General features: G+C 31.6%; 1 pseudogene; it reads right to left on the reverse strand.

The window, feature by feature from the left end:
- Positions 1-59: 59 nt before the first annotated feature.
- Positions 60-2,634, reverse strand: LOC118063527 (probable UDP-N-acetylglucosamine--peptide N-acetylglucosaminyltransferase SPINDLY; annotated as a pseudogene).
- Between the last annotated feature and the right edge of the window lie 4,265 nt (positions 2,635-6,899).

Consider the following 6,899-nt stretch of genomic DNA (forward strand, 5'->3'; position numbering starts at 1 on the left):
CAACCATGACAAACATATGATCAACATAAAAAAATGTGCATTCAAAGCATGACTCCATCTCAGACCTGGACTGTGTAGACAACACCAAGGTTGTTCAATGACTGTGAGAAGTTTGGTTTGATTGATAAAGCTAACTGCAAATAAAAACAATGGCAAAATATGGTTTCAGCCACAGACACACAGGAGTGAGAACTTAGAATCTGCAAAAGTATCAGAATTTGCCTGATAACACTCCACGGCTTTATCGAGGTTGTCTTGGTCTTTGTATATTACACCTAAGTTGTTGCATGCCTCAGCACAATGAGGATTGAAGTTGAAAGCAAGTTCATAGAACACAATTGCCTGCTCAAATAGGATAGATTTACTGAATCACTGAATGATAAAACTACTCTAATGAAAAAATAAATAAAAATAGCTAAAAAGTTGTGCATGTATAATTATACATATAACCTAGCATCAATGAAAAATAAATTCCAAACTCAACTTTGTTTGCAAGCTGCTATACATTTGCTGAATCTCATTGCAGGAGAGGAACAGACATACAAATGCATGAATAGACAAGAACATTGTAAAATTTCCAAAGATCACTCACCATCTCAAACTTCAGCATTTCGCCATAAGCAACACCAAGATTATACATAGCATCAGCATAGTGCCAGTTATAAATACAAAGCCTTTTTGTAATATGCACACCTTGGCTGATATCTCCCTCCAGTTTAACCTGAATACACAAATGACTAAATCCAAAATCAAACACGCATAAGAAAAAGGACATTCTACTGGCAAATTTCATGAAAAGATGACAGGCTACTTGAGTTCTCATTGACACAACTGAATGGTAAATAAAAAAACTGAATCTAGAGAAAGATTTTGCAAATGGGAGTTTCACAGCTATCAAAAGAATAAACATGAAGGATGAAAAACCCACTTTTGTTCCGAAAATCTGTCAAAGCTATTGCCATATTATTCTTTGCAATCTCGAAGTTTGGTGACACAGCTAGACACTGTAACAACAATATAATTAAGCAACAAACATCAGCAGAGGCAGAGCAAACCGAAGGCATATGACACCTTACATGCAGGACCCAATAGCATGGTTTGATAAGCAGTAGAGAATACCTCTCATAACAGGCAATGGCTGATTCTAAGTCACCTCTGTTTTTATAGATGACACCCATGTTGCAATATGCTTCAGCATACATGGGCCTCTCCATTGCAGCCTTCTCATAGCAACTAAGGGCAGTGTCATATTGCATCATTTCAGAATATACCACACCAAGGTTATAATATGCAGGCTGCACATAAGAAGTCTCACTATTTTTATACAGGGAGAGTGGAAAACAAACATTGAAGCAAAACATTTTGGGAGTGGGAATGACTAAAGACATTAAGTTACCGCATAGTGTGGATCTACTTTAAAGAGCTTCATAATACTTTTGAATTCCCTCTTGTGTATGTACCAAGAGAGCTTTAAGCTGGTTCCAAGATCTGTTAAAAAACAATGGCTAGGCACTCGAAGCTGGCTTGTATGAAAGGTCAGCTTTCAGAGCATTGTGGTACGACTACACCAGAAAAAAATCAATAAACTCTTCCAAAGTCAAAGACTTTTAACATAAATAGTTGCAAAGCCAAACAAACCCAAGTGTGATCAACTCATATATAAACACACATGATTTGCAAAGACATAGTTTCAATACCTTGTAGAATGGTATTTCACACAACAATATTATGGTAAAACATGGTTAATACATCCTTATGCATTGCAGCTCTCAGGCTGGCTTTTGATAGACATAATTTCATAGCTACCCAAAACATTTTGTAACAAGAAAATACAGAAGCTCAAAAGGAGAACTAAAAGTTAGTGTCGCGCACAACAGAATAGAGAAAAGCAATAAATTATCTATTTTCTTCCATTGAACAGTATTTACTTTTAGCTTTACATTCAACACATGCAGGATGAGGCATCCGAGTCCATAAACATGCATGGACAGCTGGGCTACTATAAAATCTCCCCAGTTCCAATTTATCATGCAAAGAATGTAGAAATAGTGATTAGTATCAGCTATCACCAATCCACGTCTTCATTGCATCTAATATGCAGATGGTGATGAGTTACAAAATAATTCAAGAGTAAAACACCTAAACAAAGGAGAAAATAGTACTTGTAAACTGCAATTTCGAATACTTTACAATTTGCATAGTACAGGTTATATCCAACCTGTAAAAAAATTATAATACAAGCTTACTGGGTGTACTAACTTCTGATTACCATGGACATCTTATTTACTGATAATTTTTTTTTCTCATGAAGAAGATGAATTAATTGGCATGAGGCATACCTCAGCAGCCTCTAACAGACGACCTCATCCTTGTACAATATAACCGGCAATGTGTCAGGGCACATGCATTCTGTGGGTCCAGCTTGATAGCTTCAGCAAAACTATCAAAAAGCAAGCCTTCCATGTTCTGCATCTGCAAGCATATACCTTTTCCAATATAAGCCTCAACAATTCCACTATCTTTCTCCAGGACACTCTCGTAAAGAGCAAGAGCATCTGCAAATTTATTTCTGGACCGAAGAATATTGGCATAAGAGAGTGCATCCTTCCCTTCAAACCCCTTCTGCACTGGGAGATGAAACAAACAGGAGAGCCACTAGTGCCAGTTGAAGGCTGTGATCCTTTCAAGAAACCATTATCTTCAATCAGTTCCTTCTCTCTCACACTACCAGCATCGTTCTCTGTCCACGCCATCCAGATATATCGAGAATCTCTCTTTCCTATAAACAGTATCAAACAAATGCAAATCAAAACCTTTTCATTCACAACTACCGCACAATCAAAACTACAAATGCAAGGCTTACTTAATGCTCGACATAAAATATTGAACTTTACAAGAAATATAACAGGAACGTAATAATAACACTAATATTGATAAAATGCATAAAGTTTCAAGCTTTTTCAGATATGAACTGCACAGCTCTCTACTTCGCATCACTGAAACAACCACTTCACCTTGCCTAAGACTAACAAGTATAACAAAACCCAATTTTTCAATTTTAAAGAGAGAAAGAGCTGTTCTTTCCATCAATATAATTGCATTGAAAACACACAATTGGAAACCCTAACTATGTCAAAACTGATTCAAGAAATAGCTTGATTAAGCAAAGCTACAATCTAGAACCCCAGCTGATCATCAATAAACCCTAATAAACTACACAAAAAAAGGAACATCAGATATGAATCATTAAGTCCCAGTAAAACCAGATAGAAGTTGAAAAAAAAAAAAAAAAAAAAAAAAAAACATTAACTGGGGATCTTTACCCTACTTGATACACAGAAAGAAACAAGAAATCCGTGAAGACAAGATAAAAAAGTGTAAAAATAAGGTATTTTGATACTCACATTCAAGAAAAAAAGAACCCACTACAGCAAAGTCATGCAAAAGACTTTTATTAGGAGTGGCGTATGATAAGCAGAGAGCCGTGCAAGGTTAAGGCTGGTCTCTAAGTAGTAAGAGTCCAAAAGACAGAATTTTTAGAGAGTTTTAGTTTTAGTTTATTTTTTAGTGGGTTATTATTAAAAGCTGGAAGAAAAAAAAAGGAAACAGAGACACGGCAACACACTCTCTTAATTCTGGTCTCCGACAAATAGAGTTCGATGTGTCCCAAAACCAGAGAGAAAAGAGGAGGAGCCACCTGCTTGGTGTCGTGTGTCCGTTAGTTAATTTCAAACAGTACTTCTTGCTGCTGCTTCTGTTACTGTTGTGTTGCATTATGTTTTAGGGCTTTTCTTTTTCTATGCCCTCTTTTTCCTTCAATAATTGCATTTTGTATCATCACTTGTTGCAGAAAGCAGCCCCAGTGCCCACAGGCCACGGCTCACACTTGGTTTTTGACGGGGCAGCTAAATGGGTGGGTTTTGGGGGCAAGTGTCGGTATGGATTAGTTTTGTTTTTTTTTTTTTTCCTTGGAAAATTATGATAAACATTCTATGATTGTACTTTTTACTTTTATATTTAAAAAATTACATTTTAAATAATTCTAATTAACTGATAAAATAAAAAACACATAATCCAGTCAAAAAATAAAAGTTATAAAATATTATTAATTAGTGATTATATATTGATTTAATATTTAAAACATCATAATAAAAACAAAAAAAAAAAGATGTTATATTCACCACCGTCTTTTTTATTTTTTAATTTCATTCTTTATAATTTGATTTAATTTAATTTTTTTTATTAACTTTGGTTCATATTATTTTTGACTATTGTTTATTTTTCTCTTATTATCTTCTATAATTTCAAAATAAATTATTAATTTTCAATGATTTTTTTTATATTTGTTAATGGGTTTTGATTTGAGAACAAAGCCAAATCTAACTTATGTTGGCAGGAGGTAGATGTTGTATCTTGATTACTAGGTATAGGGGTTTATCTTTGTATTTTGAATAGGAATTTTAGTTAAGAAGGGAGAAAAGAGAATTGAGAATTTTGGTTGAAGAGAGAGAGAGAGAGCAAATTTTAGCTATCAATATATATAAGTATCTTCATCTTTTTAATTAAAATTTAAAATAGGCTTTGACTCGGTTTGTAAATTGTAATTTTTTCAAATACTAAAAGGAAAATGCCATCGCGAATAAAACGAACTTTATAATGTTTATATAATTATCTCTCTTTTTTTTCTTTTTTTTATGCTTCACATTCATATATTTTCTATCAACTTTTATATATATGGATATTGAATTTCATTAAACTTAGATCTTAGGTAAATAACCTATATCCACCTCTAAACTAAATGAATTTACTAAGAAATTTGTTTAAACACAAACATCACCTTGCATTGCTTTTTGTGTTTGGTGTTATGGTGTTGTTCTTTAAAAGAAGAAAAATATCAATAAAAGTTCTTTTGACAACACTGTAGCAAACCTCTTCAAAATAAAGTGTAGGAAGTTGTAAACAAAAAAAAGATTTGGAACAAACAAATCAGTAGTTTCATACTTATATAATTATTATATTTTACAAGAAGAGAGGAATAAAGGAAAATGAAACAAATTATCTTTTTTTAATTTAGGCTTGTTAGATATTGATATATTATATTGTGTTTTGTTTATACTATGAAATGAAAGAAACATTAGTAAAAACATTCCTCGATAAATAGTTGTATCTCACACACACACACAACACACACACACATATATAGAGAGAGAGAGAATTGTGTACCATTGTAAAATCTCAAGTCTAAAATTTTAAACCAATGCTAAATAGGGTAATCCTCTACTAAAATATAATAAAATTAGAAGAAGATTTTTGTGATTAGTGGTGAAAGTTCTTAGTAAATTAGTGTAAAACTCTAAACGAATTGAAGTATGAATTTACGTGTGAAATTATAAATGATCAAGGTAAACTTGCGCTTAACAATGTAATAAATAATAAAATAATAATAAAATTTAGAGAAACTTCATTACAACCAGCGATGAAAATTTTGAGGCAAGTTAGTATGAAATCTGGATAAAATAATAATAAAATTTGCACAAGAAAAATACCAATAGACGGGGATTTGATAGAAAATACCTATACGATATAAGTGAGTGGCATTGTCATAAATATAGAGGAAAAAAAATCATCTTTCTTTCCTTAAGTAACATTCAGCCAGGAAAGGAAAGAAAACTTAAAAATTCCTCAATCTTTTCTTAATTTTTATGTTTATTTCTCTAAAAAAATATGGAATGGAAGAGTGAATGTAAGTGATTCCCACTAAAAAAAACAACCAATTAAGAAAAGATTATATAAAAAAAAAAAAAAAAGAAGAAGAAGAAGAAGAAGAAGTTAAGAGCTTGTGATTTTAAAGAGAGAAAGCTTAAAATTAAGAGAAGGAGGAGATTCTTGGGGACTTTTGGCAAGAACTCATTAAATTGAGTTAAACTAGTAGAGGTTAGGAACCCACCTTTAATTTATTTCACTTTTTTTTATTGTTTTTGGGGGAAGAGAAGAAAATCCTCAAATCTTAAATTCTAAGGTTTTCGTAAATTGGTAGAAAAATGGGAAATTATCGATTCTTTGATTGTTTTTGGTGTGGGAAATGTTATATTAAGAAGTAATTGGGACAAAATTGAAATCAATTTTGAGTAATTATTTTCTATATGTGATCAACCATGTGGGTGTTTTTAGGGTTATTGGGACATTGATAAAATTATGTGCTAATTGATATTTTAATGATGTTAGGATTGTTTGAGTTTGGTTTTAGATGCTTTAATGTGGTTCATTAAAAATATATGTAGGGTAGCTAAGAATAATTGAATGATGGAAAGTTAGATTAATTAAGGAAAAATTAAAAAAAAAAACAATTTGAGAATTTAGACAATTAACTAAATTGGGTTTGCTTGTGATGTTTTAATGATGCTTAGGAATGCTTGAGATTTGTGTTTTAATGAGGATTACTAAGAGTCTAATTATCTTTGTTATTTATTGAAATGTTGGAATTATGGCATTTAGCTAAATTAGGTGGAATTTTGTAAGTTTTTATGTTTTAAAGATAGGGATGCTTAAATTTGATTATTATAATTGTAAATTTATTTTTTTACATGTGAACCATATTTGTGTATGTTTTGGGGAAATTTGAGTATTTATGGCTAATTATGAATTGAAGATTTAAGGAAGATGGAAATATGAATAAATTGTGTTGTTTTGGCACTTTAATGATGCTAAAAATATTTAGGATTTTTTTGTGAATGATTATAAGGTAGATTAATACAAGTTTAGCTAATGTGGTTATATGTGTGGAATGAGAAAAATATAAAAATTGGATAAACTATATTGAATTCATGTTTTAAGAATATTATAGAAGTCAAGTGTTCATAAAATGATGGAAATGTAGAAGATTTGATAAATTGTATGGA

This window comes from Populus alba, chromosome 16, assembly GCF_005239225.2.
Source record: "Populus alba chromosome 16, ASM523922v2, whole genome shotgun sequence".
Taxonomy (NCBI): Eukaryota; Viridiplantae; Streptophyta; class Magnoliopsida; order Malpighiales; family Salicaceae; genus Populus; species Populus alba.